The sequence below is a fragment of the Miniopterus natalensis genome, chromosome 8 (assembly GCF_054644295.1).
Source record: "Miniopterus natalensis isolate mMinNat1 chromosome 8, mMinNat1.hap1, whole genome shotgun sequence".
NCBI lineage: Eukaryota > Metazoa > Chordata > Mammalia > Chiroptera > Miniopteridae > Miniopterus > Miniopterus natalensis.
In genome coordinates, this window is record NC_142088.1 from 44,132,122 (window position 1) to 44,148,423 (window position 16,302).

The 16,302-nt window shown below is 38.6% G+C and overlaps 1 protein-coding gene and 1 pseudogene across 2 annotated transcripts in view; one reads left to right on the forward strand and one right to left on the reverse strand.

Moving 5' to 3' along the window:
- Positions 1 to 16,302, reverse strand: part of B3GALT1 (beta-1,3-galactosyltransferase 1) — a 448,389-nt gene that overhangs the window by 90,581 nt on the left and 341,506 nt on the right. The gene's annotated exons all lie outside the window — the stretch shown is intronic.
- The window catches only part of LOC107546101 (large ribosomal subunit protein eL15-like), an 89,291-nt pseudogene that overhangs the window by 72,344 nt on the left and 645 nt on the right, over positions 1 to 16,302 (forward strand).

The window sequence follows — 16,302 nt, forward strand, 5'->3', positions numbered from 1 at the left end:
AATCTCAAAAAAAAGCTTCAAGAGATATTTTAATTTGTTTCCTTCCTTGAAATCTATGGATCTTTGACAATTTCTAGCACAGGTCGGAGCAGAGACTCTCTTCATCAATGATGAATTCCCAGGATTTTTGGTTAACTCTTATCTCAGTGGGTAACTGATGTATTGCCTTTGCTGATCCGCATGAAAGTAACAGTCACCCTCCAACTGCCAATCTTTAGAGCAATGACTGAACATTATTTATAACTAAAAGGTTGAACATTACTCAGCACTCTTGGTATATGACATTGTGCATTCTCTGTACTTCCGAGAGCTCACACCATAGTCTACCTTGGATTGTATTTATTGCTTTTTTTCCTTCATGAAGTCCTTTGGTAGCTATGGAACAGCTCTTTTGTTTTTCTTACTCACAGTATTCCCCAGGACGCTAGTAATAAACTTATACAAGTAAGGACACTAGATATGCTTACTAAATATAAGAAAAGACAAAGGAAGCATATACAAACATATCCAACTCTAGTTTGGAGAAATGCAGATTTAACTATTGGATTGAAATGAGACTTTCGACTAGTTTTTGTACCTAGTTTAATAGTCATTATTAGAATTACATAGGTGTTCTGAAATCCTGTAAATACTATAAATAATCTCTAACCCCCGACCCCCTTCATGCTTTTGATCACTTACTAGTTAATTTCTATGATGCCTCCCACTCTCCATGATTCTTGCCTAATGTGATCCCAGATGAAATTATGCAAGAATCTATACCCCCTGCTCTAGGTGTTCATGTGGATTTTTTCCCCTCATTTAAAAAAAATTCACAATGATGAGTAAGAATGGGCAAAAATGGGAATTAGATGAGTTTCTCTTGAGCCTCTTCAACCTCCTAGTTGTTCTTTGTCTCTCACTGCAGTGGCCTCCTACCGCTCTTTGGATGTTCTGTGACCTCATCTAGTCCCTAATCTCTTTCACATTGAATCTCTCTAGTTCTCCTCACAAAATCTGATCTCAGGCTAGTTCTGCTGGAAAGAAACCAATGTATGAATTAGTCATATGATGGTAATGAATGATAGTAGCTTAAGGCATTTTCTGGGCCCAGAGGGATTTGCATTTTGATAAGGGGCAATGCCCTAACCCAGAGGGTCAAATTGCTAATGGTAGAATTTAAGTCTTCAGGGATGGCATCAAGGGTCATAAAGTCTCCCAACCCCATCATATTGGCTGCCAGCTCTAACAGCGCAGAGGACTTCACTCCCTCCGTGCTGTCCACCTTTATCACCATGAATAATCAAGAAGTTATTTTCTATAGAAGCCTCAAATGCTGACACTCACAGATGCTGAACTCATTATGAAAGGAAACAGTGTCAACACAGTGACTCCAAATAATTTCCAGATCTGATGGGAGGGGGAGGAGGAAAGGAAAGCAGGAGGCCAGGGAGAAAAGCAGGAAAGGAGAAGGGGAGGCAACATACGGGGTGAAAGAAGCATCTCTTTTATCAGAATGTTATTACAATATATTATTGGATATATAGAATGCATTTTTTTTGGAAAATATATCTTTATTGATTTCAGAGAGAGAAAAGGAGAGGGAGAGCGAGAGATAGAAATGTCAATGATGAGAGAGTCATTGATCGGCTGCCTCCTGCACGCTCCCAACTGGGGATCGAGCCCGCAACCCAGGCATGTGCTCTGACCGGGAATCGAACCCCGATCACCTGGGTCCTAGGTCGACGCTCAACCACTGAGCCACACCCGGCTGGGCTAGAATGCATTTTTAACACCACTTCTGAGATCAAACTGTATGTGTTAATCCAAACTTTTTATACAATAAAAAAAGATTGATTTGTAATCTGTGGGGAAGGGGGACTTAAAAGACACAAAAATGTAAGGGCTATTAAACATAACGTATTAAAATTTAAAAACAAATTTTATAATTGCAGCTCTGCAACTTAAGTTAGTGTATAACAAGAAATACAAATTTTGAAAAACTGGTTCCTTAGGTCTGTTCACCAAATTATCACTAATTGAAGCCTATGACCAATTCGTCACAGCTAAGAATAGTAGGAGAGCAGTTCTGTGGTCACATATTTTTGAGGAAACTCAGTAAATCAGTTTGCTCAATAGTAGGAGATTTCAGCTGCATTTGTTGAACTCATGGCTTCTTTGATATTTTTGGAAAACAATAAATCACTCATTCACAGAACATGGTGCTGGCCTTTGATTAGGTCATTCCTGCTATCTTACAGATGAAGGTGGAAGTCTCAAGGAGATATAGGAGATGATCCCACATCAAATAAATCAGGCAGTGAGCTAACAAATGAATATTACTGCATTAACTCTTAAGTTTTTTAACCGAGGTTTAAAACTTAATAAATATCTCATTTTTATTTGTCTTTTAAAACAAGTAATAGGAATTAAGTCTTTTTTAAAAAATTCTCACCAGAGGATATGTTTTTTATTAATTTTAGAGAGAGAGGAAGGGGGAGAGAGAGAGAGAGATGGGTTGCCTCCTATATGCTCCCCAACTGGGGATGGGGCCCTCAATCTAGGTGTGTGTCCTGACTGGGAATCAGACCCTCAACCTTTTTGGTGCACGGGACAACACTCCAACCAACCGAGCCAACCAGGGTGAGTTAAAAAATCTTTAAATGAAAACTTCACTTAATTGTTCAGTATAAGCTTTATAGATATTCTACAACAAACAGAATAGTGACAATGGTTATTAATGTAAATTACATAGGAAAAGAATTAATCTGTCTCTTCTATCTTTGAAAAGACTCTACTACTTCCTAAATCACCCTTCACTGTACTATTTCATTTCCATCTACAACCAGTTAATGAGATTTAAGAGATTAGATGCAGATGAAGATGTAGATCTGATACAATTATGTTGACACCAGAAGATGAAAATTATGAACGAGAAATTAAGAGACATCAAGAATAATGTGAGAATATTACTCATCCATATGCAACTCTAGCCCTGATTAGAAAGGTTAGAGATAACGAAGGAGACATGATTGTTAAATGCAACATTTGGTTGAAAATGTTCAGAACTGATAAAAAACATCAATCCACATGTAATAGAAGCCAACCATATGCAAACAATACAGTTTCATAAGTCCACAACTAGACATATCTAGCAAAACTGCAGAACACCAAAGATAAAGAGAAGTTCTTCAACACAGCCAGAGGAAGACAGAGCAGTTATAAAGGATACAAATTCGACTGCAAGACTCTTACCAACAACAATGGAACCAATAAGCCAAGAGAATAATATCTTCAAAGTGCCAAGGAAAAATAATTTTCAAAATAAATATAAACTACCTTTTAAGAATGAAGATAAAGTAGAAGTATTTTCATTAAAAGACAAAACAAACAACAAAACAGAGTTTCTAACAATAGGCAGTCACTAAGGAAATATTGAAGTTATGGTCTTGGAAGAAGAAAAATGCCCTCAAAAGGAAAGTCTGAAATGCAAGGAACAATGGTGAGAAAAACTGTTTAATAAGCAGATAAATCTAAATAAGCACTGCCAATACCAATAAGCATAACAACTTTTAACTTAGGGAATAAAAAAGAATAAACAGCAATGTGAGAGTTAGGAGAGGGTAAGCAAAAATAAACATTAAATGTTCCACAACCCTTGTATAATTTTAAGGCAGGATTAATATATTGATTAACATTAGACTTTATTAAGTATGCATAGTAAAATTTCTAGGGCAACTACTAAAATAAAATTTAAAAAGTTCCAAACCGGTAGATAAAAACCAATGGAATAAAAAAAATAAAAATAAAAACAGCAAAACAAACAAACAAACAAAAAAACCCTCTGCCAATCCAAAATGTAAAGGGGCAAAGGGGCAAAGGGAGGCAGGGAGGGAGAAAGAAATGTAGTAAAAGTGTAAAGGTGATAAAAATAAGTCCAAGCATATTAGTAATCACATTAAATGTAAATGAATTTAAATTGCCAATTAGAAGTACAGATTATTAGACTGCATATGAAAACAAAACCACTCTTTACCGAGTATAAGAGGCATGCTTTTGAGAAAACAGAAAAATTGAAAATAAAAAGATGGAAAAGGCATACCCAAAAAGGCTGGAGAGTATAAAATATTTTTAAAGGGGAAAAAAAACCCTGGAAATAGGAAGGATTAGTACATAATGATAAAAAAGGGTCAATTCACTAGAGAACTATAATAACAGTTGTAAACTTGTCTGCACCTAATAAAATAATAGAAAAAACTTGGTAAAAAAAAAAAAAAGTAACTACCTATAGTTCTAGTAAGTGCTAGAGCGCTAAAATTACAAAGAAAAATCTCTATCATGAAAAATTTCAATACAATCCTTTAAATTATTAATAGATCGAGCAGATAAAAATAATGAATATATGAAAAGATTTGATCAATACAATTATCAGGCTTGACTTACTGAACCCTGCATACAACTAGAGATATTGCATTCCTATCAAGAAACATTAGGCATTTTAAAATATATCCACATATAAGCCAGTAGTGTTTAAATGTCAAAAAATCAATACACATAATTTCTATTTCAAAACATTTTAAATAGAAATTAAAAGATTTAAGTAGAATGATGCTGGTATGTTCAAATAGTATCAAAGAAAGTTTTCAACCTTAAATGCTTGTGGCTAAGCCAGCAAATTAAGAAGTTAGAAAAACGGAATAAGTCCCAAGAAAGCAGAATAACAGAGATAACAGAGATGAGGTTTTTTTCAAAATAAGGAAAATCAGAAACATTAAAATAGATGGTCAACAAAGTCAAAGTGGTTTTTTTAAAGAACTGTTAAAACAGAAAAACTGGTGGTCAGATTTATTAAAAGAAAAAGAGAGAAGATGCAAATAAAAGATATTTGGAATATAAGTGAGAACATGACTACACATACATCAAATACTTAAAAAACAATGAAAAGCTATTCAGAGAAATTTTGGCAATAATCTGGAAATTTAGACAAAATGGACAGGAAATTGATCTTATCAAACTGATTTAAAATATAGATAATTGAAACAGTTTTATAACTATGAAAACATTTCATTTCAGAAATGGGCAAAGATAAGAACAGACATTTAAAAAGAGACATAATCACACATAAATATATTTTTGCTCAGTTTCATTAGTAACCAGGAAAGACAATGATAAACATTTTTTTTTTTTTTTTTCCTTATTTGGCAGAAAGACAAGAAGTTTGACTATTCTAAATGATGCTACTGCAGATGTGTTCGGTGCTGGCTGGTGTTTAAATTGTTTTAACTACTATAGAAAAAAACGGCACTATTTTGCAAAACTGAACCTTCATAAATGTAACCTCTCCTAGGTATATGTATACCTGAGAAACTCTTGCTCATGTGCATTGGGAGACATTGCTTGTAATAACAAAAGAATCTGGAGTGTTTATTAGCATGAGGATAAATAAATGTGACAGACTTACATTGGTATGTTAGTGATGAAAATGAATGAACTATAGTGTAGCTATAATAACACCATATGTATATCGAGAAACGTTAAAAATAATAGTCACAGCAAAAGCAAGTCATGAAGACTATATGTAGTATAATTTTAATCATTCAAAACCAAGGAAAACCAAACAGTATATTGTTAAGAGATATATACATGCTAAGTCTTTTTCCTTTTCAAAGAGCAAAGAAATGATAAAACAAAATTTATCATAGTAGATAACTGAGCAAGAAGTAAAAAGCAGGTGGGAGGAGAGGTAAAATACATGTGTAACAGTGTTAGAATTACTTTAGTTCTTTAAGTTGGTGATAGTTTCATAGATATTAACTGTATTATTATTCATAACTTACACATTTAAATTTTTGAATATTTAAATAATGGTTGAAATATGGTTGAAAATTAAAAAACAGAATTATATCATTTCTGTGGTTATACTTTTTTATGGCTATTTACCAAATAAGGTTCTAAGTAATGAGCGTGATGTTCTAGATGCAACTTCTTCGTATGTTAGGTCTAGCACTGCACCTCTCCGCACTGTGAAAACAGATTTCTTTCCCTCACATAGGCCACCACATACTCACAGTCTTGCTGCTTTTCTCTCTTTTGTCGACTACACAATACATTGTACGCTCTTGTATCTTAAATGATGCCCTCAGCTTTCAGCGCCTTCGCTTTCCCTGTGTATCCCAGTCCTTCGCACCTCCCAGGTGAGGGCCGACGTCCCCGCGTCTGCCCTCCGGCTCCGCGGTACGTGTACCCACACTGCAGTGTGCGCTGCATCCAGCAGGCAGGAAACAGCCACGCTGTAACGGGGTGGCAACTGTCTTTCCTACCCCGATAGGTAAAGACTACGCTTTAAGCAGCCTTGGAGCCAGCATTAATGAGAAAGGGAGAGAACAAAGCACTGACAGAGGCAAGCGACCCCCTGGCAAGGGCTAGATCGCAGCCAGAATAAGAGATGCATAGAACAGCATCAATGGGTGAAAGTACTTTAGTAGGAACGTCTAGTCTTTCAGTCATTACAGAGTCTGTTCTCTTAGCCTCACCTGGCTGGGAAGTCATCAGTTCCCCAGTAGGGACAAATTAAAAGTATATATCAGCTCTCCATTTTATAGCATTAATATTTTGTGGCATATAATTTTCCTTATTCCATTATGTACCTTCGTATAGTCTCAATCAGTTGCTAGATTGCCTTCGTACAGCACTGAATTAAACACTCCCTATTGTCAGTGCTGTTATAGCTAGCTAGATCTACCCCATTACTGCAATCAAGACTTTGGTTCCCATATGATCAAAGAGCAGCATTCTTTGAAGAGGCTTATTTCTGTAAATGTGAGCTTCAAGCTCACAGATGATTTAGTGTGATTCATGGGTAGTTGTTTAACAATAGCACACAAGGGGCTTGGAGGCAGTGGGAATGGTCCACCCTGGCAGGGAGGGGTATTTTATCACTGTACTGACATTACTTAGGATTAGCAGTGCATGGTGATAATAAAAAGACTAACTTTCATTATTTTTTAAAATCCTCTTTAAACAATGCACCCCCTTCCTGCAGCTGTGATGAACCACTCTCACCTCATCGTCACCCCGCCTTGGTTATTTACTTTGTTTCTCCTACCAGATTGTAACTTCTTTGAAGGCATGAAAGAAATATTAATTACTTTTGGATGGCAAAGGTTAACACTTAGATGCTTAGCAGACATTTGTTGAAGAGAGGAATTTCATTTGTTAGGATGTGCTTGGTGACATGTAACCAAACATCCAATTTACATTGATATTAACAAGGAGGCAGATACACTGACTCACAAGAGAAACTTAGTTCAGTCCTGACCATGTTATCTAACACCCACTTTCTGTTTTGCTTCTCCACTCTACCTTCTGGGGGGTCAGAGCACCCATACAGGGTGGACCAAAAGTAGGTTTACATCTGTTCGTATGGAAAATAATAATTAATGAATAATAATACAAGAATAAACTGTGTTTTGTGTACTCACGACTGTAAACCTACTTTCGGCCCACCCTGTACAGATACAATCTGGCTGCCAGCAACTCTGGAGGCTGCAGAAGTCATGCTCTCCCTTCAGATTGTCTTTTGTTGTTCATTGTTTCCATTATGGAACCAAGTCTTGTCTATATTTGAAACCAAGAAACAATTGCCTTTGAACTCCATGTGTCCTTAATATCTCCCGTTTTCTGACATTCACTATTTCCATGTTTCCTTCTTGCATTGAAATGTGTAACTATTAAGACACTATTATATAAATTATATATATGTATTCTATAACTGTATAATTATTAAGACAGTATTATAAATAGTCATTCCTTTACGGTTAGATGTGAACTGGTCTGTCTCTCTAAACTCAACCTACCCTAATTTTCAGTTTTATCATGGTTAATTCCAATCCAGATTCCATTCCATACTTTCCCACATATTAAAAATCGACATTGTGAGAGACAAGGGAATCTAAAGAGTTAAAGGAAAAATAATTATTGGAATTATATTTTTTAAATTTGCATTGCTTATAAGAATTGCTTTATCAAAGGAGCGGGCATCATTAATTGCTCTAACCCTGTAAAAGGAATTTATTAGAATGAGTTCATTGGTTTTATTTAGTTCGGAGTCCTAACATCTGGAGTTTATTCTAGTTGAGTTCATGCAACCCTTTGTATTTATTAATCCAGTTCAACACCAATTTGTGAGTTCTGCATGAGCAACAGAGTTAACTGGATGCGCTGACCCTGCATTTTTAAGACGGGTCTCTCCTCCCACCAATACATCATGGAAAAGGAGTCGTGCATGCACCGCAGTGATGACAGGATGCTGATGAACACGCTCCAGGCGTGCTGAACTACCTCCCGACATAACCCTTCCAGCACTTGGGCTACACTGGTGTGCTAGTCGCCTCTTCAACGAAACAGAATTTTTACAAAGTCAGTTGGCTGTGGTTCAAATCCTAGAGCTTCCATCCACTAGCTCTGCAACTTGGACAAATTATTTTACCTCTGCTATCCTTTGGTCTCTCATCAGCAACGCAGAAGTGGTAACATTCCCTACTTCAGGACATTGTTGCAAATGAAATGTGTATGAAATGCTTAGCATGGGGTCTGGCTCAGTAAGTGTTTCTTCTCTTTCTCCGTCTTCTTCATCTTCCTCATCATCAAAATCTGGGTTCCTAGATAATTCTACCATTTACTAGGTGATCGCCGGCGAGTTACTTAACCATCCTATGCCACCATTTTCTTACCTTTTTAAAAGGTATAGCTGTAAGCACTCCATAGGAAAATTGTAAAATTAAATAAAGTCATATATCTAAAGCACTTGGGACACAGTAGCAGCTCAGTGAATCGTCAGACATTATTTCTTTCCCTTCCTGTCCTCAACTCTTTTTCATCCTTTGCTGATTATATATATGTGTGTGTATATATATATATAATCCCCACAGGAGACATGTGTGTATTTTTTTTTACAACTAGCTTTGAGCCAGTAAAAATGTTTCTCAAATATTATGCTACATATTATCAAAATAAGCAGTTCCTGCTAAGAGGCAAAGGTAGAAAGAGATTGAAATTTATATTCTTATTGCTCTCGCTCCGTGTTGGCCAATTGAGATGTTTAGCTGCTGCTGGGGCAAGAGGTCTCTAGATAGTCTATTGGAATTTCATCTGCCAAATGCTGGAGTTAGCAGAGGCCAAGGAAATATATTAAAAAGGCATGGCTCCCAGAATTTATTGGCAAGTCCAAAGTAATAAAAAATCAAAATTTGATATAACCCGGGGCTCTTCCTGCTATCATTTTTCACCTTTGCCACACAGTCTGCAGCTGACCTAAGCTATTTCTCAGTGTGGTTTTGGAAATTGGAAGGGGGTGTTTAATGCCTTGCTTGAGCATGCTTTCCCTTGGCTCAGGATGATTTATATTTCAGATTGTATTCCTTTCTCCAGAGGTAGTTGGAATATTGTTGGAGTGACTTGTTAAAAAATATAAAACCAGGTGCAAACTCAGTTACTTGAAGAAAGAGTGAGGAGACGATGCAACATAAGCAGAAGAAGAGGAGAAATGAAATATTGAACATATTAAAAACGAGAAGAGGCAGAAATATGGCAATTATTAATGAGGGGTTTGAAAATAGTTGAAAATCAAGCAAAGAAAAATGGATGGAAACACATATAAAAGAGGAAGACTGTAAGAATCAAAGATGCAGAAACAAGATGAAAAGGAATAAAATGACTGAGGTCATCTTTTCTTTACAATATCTGCTTGATTTAACAGAAAAGAGTTTCGAGAATATTTGAAGGAAATTTTAGAAGATAATCTTTCATAATTTATTTCAGGTCTCTGAGATCCATATTTGAGGACTTTTCAAAGGGTGACCATTGTGGCTGCTGGGACTGCCTGCACGACTTCTAGAGCCCCCAGGAACAAATGGGCCGTGCTGCCGATTTCCTGGCCAAGGAGTCACGCGAGGGATGCATGGGACTCTCACTCACACATTTTGCTTTTTGCTGACGTCTGAGTAATCCCTGAAGTTTCCCATGCATTCAGGACAGAAACGGAAAAGTTGCTATTGCCTCAGAGCAATAATGGCTTGGAAATTGCTTTAACTTGATGTTACAGCAGCAGCCACCAGCAAACAAACTTGTAAACTGGTAGGAAATGAAATCAAAGACCACTGCTATTTTTTCTTTTTCTTTATATCCTGGCTTGGGTGAATAATGACTGGACCAACACATGTTTACTTCCTTACTGATTGGCTCTAGAATATATCACTGGGGAATTTATGCTGCAGAACATTCCACGAACTCATATTTCTGAATCTTTGTAGCAAGCAATAATTTTTATAGACCCGTAAATATGACTCTCGGATGTCAATAAATCAATGAGGCCAATGTCCTGCCTGCGCACAAGGGGGAGTGACATGTTGCTTAAGGACTTGAACAGCCTGGGCTCTTCTGACTCTATGACCTTGAACTTACACTGCCTGCTGCTTACTTTCCTGGCCTTGCAAGCTGGGTAATATTACATAGGTTAAACTAGGAAATGGCAAAATGCCTGGTGCTCTCAAGTGAAGTTGCTCTAATAACATCACCTTGTCAATGGCCTTTGCCTAGCACACTGGGGGCGGGGGAAGGATGAGAAGATCTCATGGATCCTATCAATCACCACAAAATCTCTCGGCAAGACCATCAACCTCGCTGTGGAAACCTGAGTCAAAGATTGATGGCTCTGAAGAATGTTAAGTTCAATAGTAGAATGATGGTCCTGAGTTCTCATGTTAACTTTACTAGCAACCAGCTTTGCACTCTTGGCCAGTTATTTGAAATCTCTCTGTGCCTCTGCTGCTAATCTATAAAATGGAGATAGCACACCTAACAGGATTGTAGGCAATCAAATTGTATTCAATTAAAATGGTTTTAAAAAGTTAGGAACTACCTAAACAAATAAGGCACCGAGAGGTAGGTTACTGCAATGGTTAAGAGCACAGGGAGCCAAACTGCCTGGATGGGAAACATCCAGGGTGTCATCCATATAAGTGAATGTGTGGGTGCCCATAGACCCTCCTCACGTGCCTGCCTCCAGAGATCCTGCTAATGAGAAAATGGGGTTCTCTTCTCACCTCCACCCAACAAGTCTCCTAAAACTGCTCTCACAGGCATCTCAGATAAACCTCCTCATGGCCAGATCCAGCAGACCCTTTCCAGTCCAGCTCTACCACTTACCAACTTTGAGACTTTCCTTTGTCTCTTCAGGTGTAAAATGGGAATAAAAATTGCTTCTAAGGGTGGTGGGTACATGCTGTTATACATTGTCTCAACCCTTAGAATGCCCAACATCAAGAGTGACCCCTAATGTAAACTACGGATTGGGGATAATAATGACGTGGCCATACAGGTTCAAATGGACCGCTCTGGGGGGAATGTCAGCAATGGGGGAGGCTATGCATGTGTGGGGGCTGTGGGTATATGGAAATCTCTGCACATTCTGTTGAATTTTGCTGTGAATCTAAAACTGCTCTAAAAAAATTAGGTCTATTAAAAAACAACAACCCTATCTATCTCACAGAGTGTTATGAGAATTTAAAAAAATGTAACATATCTAAAGAGCTTATACCATCCCAAATACAGTAAACACTCAAAAACTGTAGGCTGTTATCACAGCATCATTTTAATGACTCTCCCAGAGAATATTCTTTGCTCCCCATTTTTCCTTTTAGTTAATCATATTCAATATTAGGACCATGACAGATTATTTTACACCAACAGGGTACCAACACTACATGTATAAGAGCAATGCCTTCCATTAAAGAAGACTTTGTTTTGCTTGCACAAAGTAACTGACCAATTCAACTGGTTCATTCTCCTGCCTTTTCTCTCTCTCTCCCCTCCTCTATTCAGTTTGGGTTTCCCACCGAATGGACCATTGTTTTTGTCCTACTCGGAAACACTAGGGGCTTACAACGGAAGCAACTGCTCGGCTGAAGTTACAGCCACACCATTAGGTGTTTCCACTCCACTAGCTCATTTCCAGGTGAAGTGAAATCCTTGACAATGGTAGACCTTACCACATGGCGGCTTCACCACTGTGGAGAGGCTCACCAGGACTTGATTCTGGCCATCTGCTGAAAGTTTAAAACTGTAATTGTCTGCAGCAAGTGCTGTGACTCCAAATGGGTTCAACTTCTAATTACGTCAGTACTGCTCACAACTCTTCCTGTTTCTCTTTTTAATGTGGTGCCCCCAAATGAGGAGATTTGACAGCAAGTTCTACCATAATATTTTACAATATCAATAAAGCTTATCCACATGTCCAATTTGCAATTTTATTGCCTCTTAATGTATTCTACTTTTGGCTACATCGACTGTGGACTGAGTTTACAGAAATATTCGAATCATAAAACGTCTGTTCCAATTAGAGGCATTTTGCATTTGTTTTATCACAATGGCATCAAGTTTGACACTGAGCTTAGAGTTTTTGTTCTTGGCCATACTCAAATAGAAAAGCATTGCGTAAGTTGCACCGCCCTTCAAGTTCGTACAGCAAGGCAAACGCTTAGCAAGTGTTTCACTAAATCATCCCAGGTCAAAAGCAAAGCAAAAGTTTCTCAAGTAAGTTCTAAGGACTGAAGGGACCAAAATTCTGCCACCCTGAAGCTGCTTTTTGGGATACTGATTTTAAGCTATTAAAAAACAAAAGCCTCAGAAGGAACCTTCGACTCTCCTCCCTTTCCTGTCCAAGAGATCAGACTGAGGAACCTGCTTCAGGAAGGAGATCTTAGGAGCTGCCTTAGCCTAATTTGAATTAAGTGTGGTGAACAGAGGGCTTCAGGCTGGGGCCTGTTAGCTAGATACCCCTGCGTCCCATTGTTTCTGAGTCTCTGAGTAAGGATTTTCCTGCCATGCGCGTTCTGCTCTTCCTCAACTATCTGTTAATCGCCCATTCTCACTTCTGAAATCTAATACCCCATTCCCTCCTTCCTTCTTTGTCCAAAAATGTCTTATATACCCAATGTTGCCTCATTGTCTTTGGAATTTTCATGCCTATGTGAATTCCCCATGCATTACACTTTGATTTTCTCCTGTTAACCTGTCTCTATTAATTGGATAATTAGCCCAGCCAGGAGAATTTATGGGGTGGGAGGAAAAGTATTAATATTTTTAGCCCCCACTGGGCTGAGGAATGCGGAAACCAGAATCTTGGGAAAAGATACTTGACAGCCAGGACAAAGGGGTCTGGAAACAAATGCACTTACACGTAGAGAGCCATCAACCACCACTATTCCGATTCGAAGCATTAACGCACGATCCAGTCTATAAGCAGAAAAGAAAGTGAAATAGCAAAAAAGAGGGGGCTGTGAGATGGAAGTGTTTGATTTTAAATCATATTGTGTAAGTGGGAGATGTCTGTAGTGAAACAGACTGGTTTTCTTTATACACAAAAGAGGGTGACCTCAAATAGCCCCAGAAAACAGCCAAGTGAATCCTGGCATTTTGAAAGAGAGAGTGGTAGTAATGTTGCAAAACAAAAGATGCTGGAGCTATAAACTAATTTGAAACAACAGCAGCACCAGGCTAACAGTGTGTAATCCTGACTCCGCTGAGCAAGAGAATTGTTTAAATGTAGGAAAGAGGAAAAGTGCCTGGTTAGCTTTGGAAGGTGGTGATCTTGGGGGCACAGAGGAGATGGAGCTTCTAAAAACTAAACGTGCAGAGAAATATAGAGTGACACATAGAAGGTGTTCAATATATATTTGAGAAATGAGGAAATAAGTAAAGCATCAGTAGAACAACACTGGCTAACATTTATTGACTCCTAATTAGGTGCCAATTTTTGTTAACTTATTTAATCATTTTACAGATGGAAAAACTGAGCTTCAGAGAGTTAAATATTTGCCCAATTTAATGCAGCTCGTCACCAATGCAGCTGAAATTCTAACCTAATTGACTACAGAACCAGACCTCTTAAACCCTGTGGTTTAGCGCTTAAGGATGTGCTCACAGGAGATATTTTTTCTGGGGTTCCAGCCCCCACTCCACCACTTGCTGCCTTGAGTAATTTACATGATCTCTTACATCTCTGTTTTCCTCATCTTCAAAATGGGGATGATACTAGTTGCTATCTACTGTCTGTGTGCCCCTTAAATTCATATGTTGAAGCCCTCACATGATGGTATTTGGAGATGGAGCCTTTCGGAGGTAATTAGGGGCAGAGGAAGTCATTAGGATGAAGCCTAAATGATAGGATTAGTGTCTTTATAAGAAGAGGAAGGGGCCTCTCTCTCAGCAGGTACGAATACAGTGAGAAGGCAGCTGTCTTTGAACTAAGAAGGGGGCTCTCTCCAGAAACCCAGTCATACTGGCACCCTGATCTCACACTTCCAGCCTCTAAAACTATGAGAAATAGATTGTTTTAAGCCATCCAGTCTATAGTATTCTGCTATAGCAGCCTGAGTTGACTAAGACTCTAGTATGTTCTTTCACAGTTTGTCATGAGGATTGATTGAGATAGTATTTACAATAGAGTATGATGCATTGTAAGTACTTAATAAATGTTAGCTATTACTAGCCTTAAAAGCATCAGCTACTGCTTTTGTGTGTATTTCTTTTAGGTAGTAGGACCAAAATAACACATTTTAAGCCAAAACTTAGAGTTGGAACATCTTTTTAGACACGGAGATTTATTCTCTTACCTGTTCAGTAGTAACATTTATATTTGCTACTCATTATTTCTTGTGTGGAAACACATAGATGGTAGTAGAGAGGCAGCCCTGTGTGATATAAAGGACTTGAGGTTTTGAGTGGGAGAACCAGCTTCAATCTCTACTCCATTAATAGATATGTTGCCTTTGACAAACCAGTTATGTCTTCAAGCCTCAGTTTCTGCTTTGGAAAAAGAGTTCTGAATAATACCTCACGTTAGAAGATGATGGGTTTGAAAGCATTTTGTAAACTGTAGAGCACTGTACAAATACTAGTTTCTATGTTAGCACAGTGAGAGGTTTGGAAAAAGCAAGAAAACAGGACACTGCTAGTGACGTTTAAAGAGCTTTCTAATTTGGGAACTGTTGCAGACACCATTAAGAACTGAGACACACTGTCCTAAATTTAGTTTAAAACAAACAAAAAAAACTGAAATGTGACTCAACCTCGATCAAATGTAACTTGGTTTATGTGAAGAAAGGACTCTGAAATAGATTTAGAGAAACCTAGAGAGCAACATTGTGGATGAGCAATGGTTATAGTAAGTTAGAAAATAGATCTGAGCTTTTGCAATGCCATGCAGCATTTAAAAGGGCAGTTCTAGGCTTTTATCAAGGACACTGGGCCCCTCTCTTCCTCTTGGAGCTGGGACAGTGTTGGCCCAGCACCCTACTGGGCACTGCAGGTCAACTACCAGGCCAGTACGTGGATGCCTCATTCACCAGACATGCACGCACACACGCACCCTGGGAGTCTGTCTACGAAGGAGAAATGGGTCTAATTGGAGGAGGAAGACCTGGGGAGGGCTTGGCCACCAACTGCTGCTCTGCGGGTCAGTGGAATGCCCTTCGCTCTTTTCATGCTTTTCCTGAAGGGATTTTTCCCACTTCACCTCTCTGCATGATTCTTTTGGATCTGTTTGTATCTGATGTGAGCCTCAGTGTACAGAAAGAGGGTAGGAAAGAGGAGACCACTGAAAATACATTAGAAAGGATGGAGGAACATGGTGACTGATAAAAATAAATCATAACATATGGTAAGGCAACATGCTGAAGAATAAACCCAGACTTCATTTATTAAAAATGTATAGAAAAGCCTTAAATAATAGGGAGAGGGAGAAATATATAGATCAATTTTTACTCTCAGCAGAAGGTTCCACAGCTGTCCCTGGTGAGGTGTGTCCCAGTGCACAGTCCCAGGCTCTGCCTTCCTCCCATACTGATGAATATAATCACTGAGCAGGTGCTTCAGGGCTCCCATTTTTACACAGCTCTTCCCTAATTCCCTGACATCACCCTCGGGTTCTCTATTTGCGGTTTACAGTAGAGAAGGGGCAGTGGTGTTAAGATTCCGCATGCCGATGAGCTGAATCCCTAGGGTATACTGAGAAGTGGGCAGAGTTTGCTTTCTACCCTCCTCTATCATTCTTGTTAGCACCTGCCAGCACCTGCCCATTCAACAAGCTCATCTTCTACTGATTCTCAGGCGGCCCTCTGAGTGGGCAAGATGGACTTCCATTGGCATCCCTCAGGGTCCAGGCCTTTCCCTTTAATCTCTCCTCTCCCATAGCCTAGCCCCTCCCAAGCCCCCTGCTTCTGGTCTTTCTAGTGCATTAAAACTAATTTCACAGGCTCTTCCTTT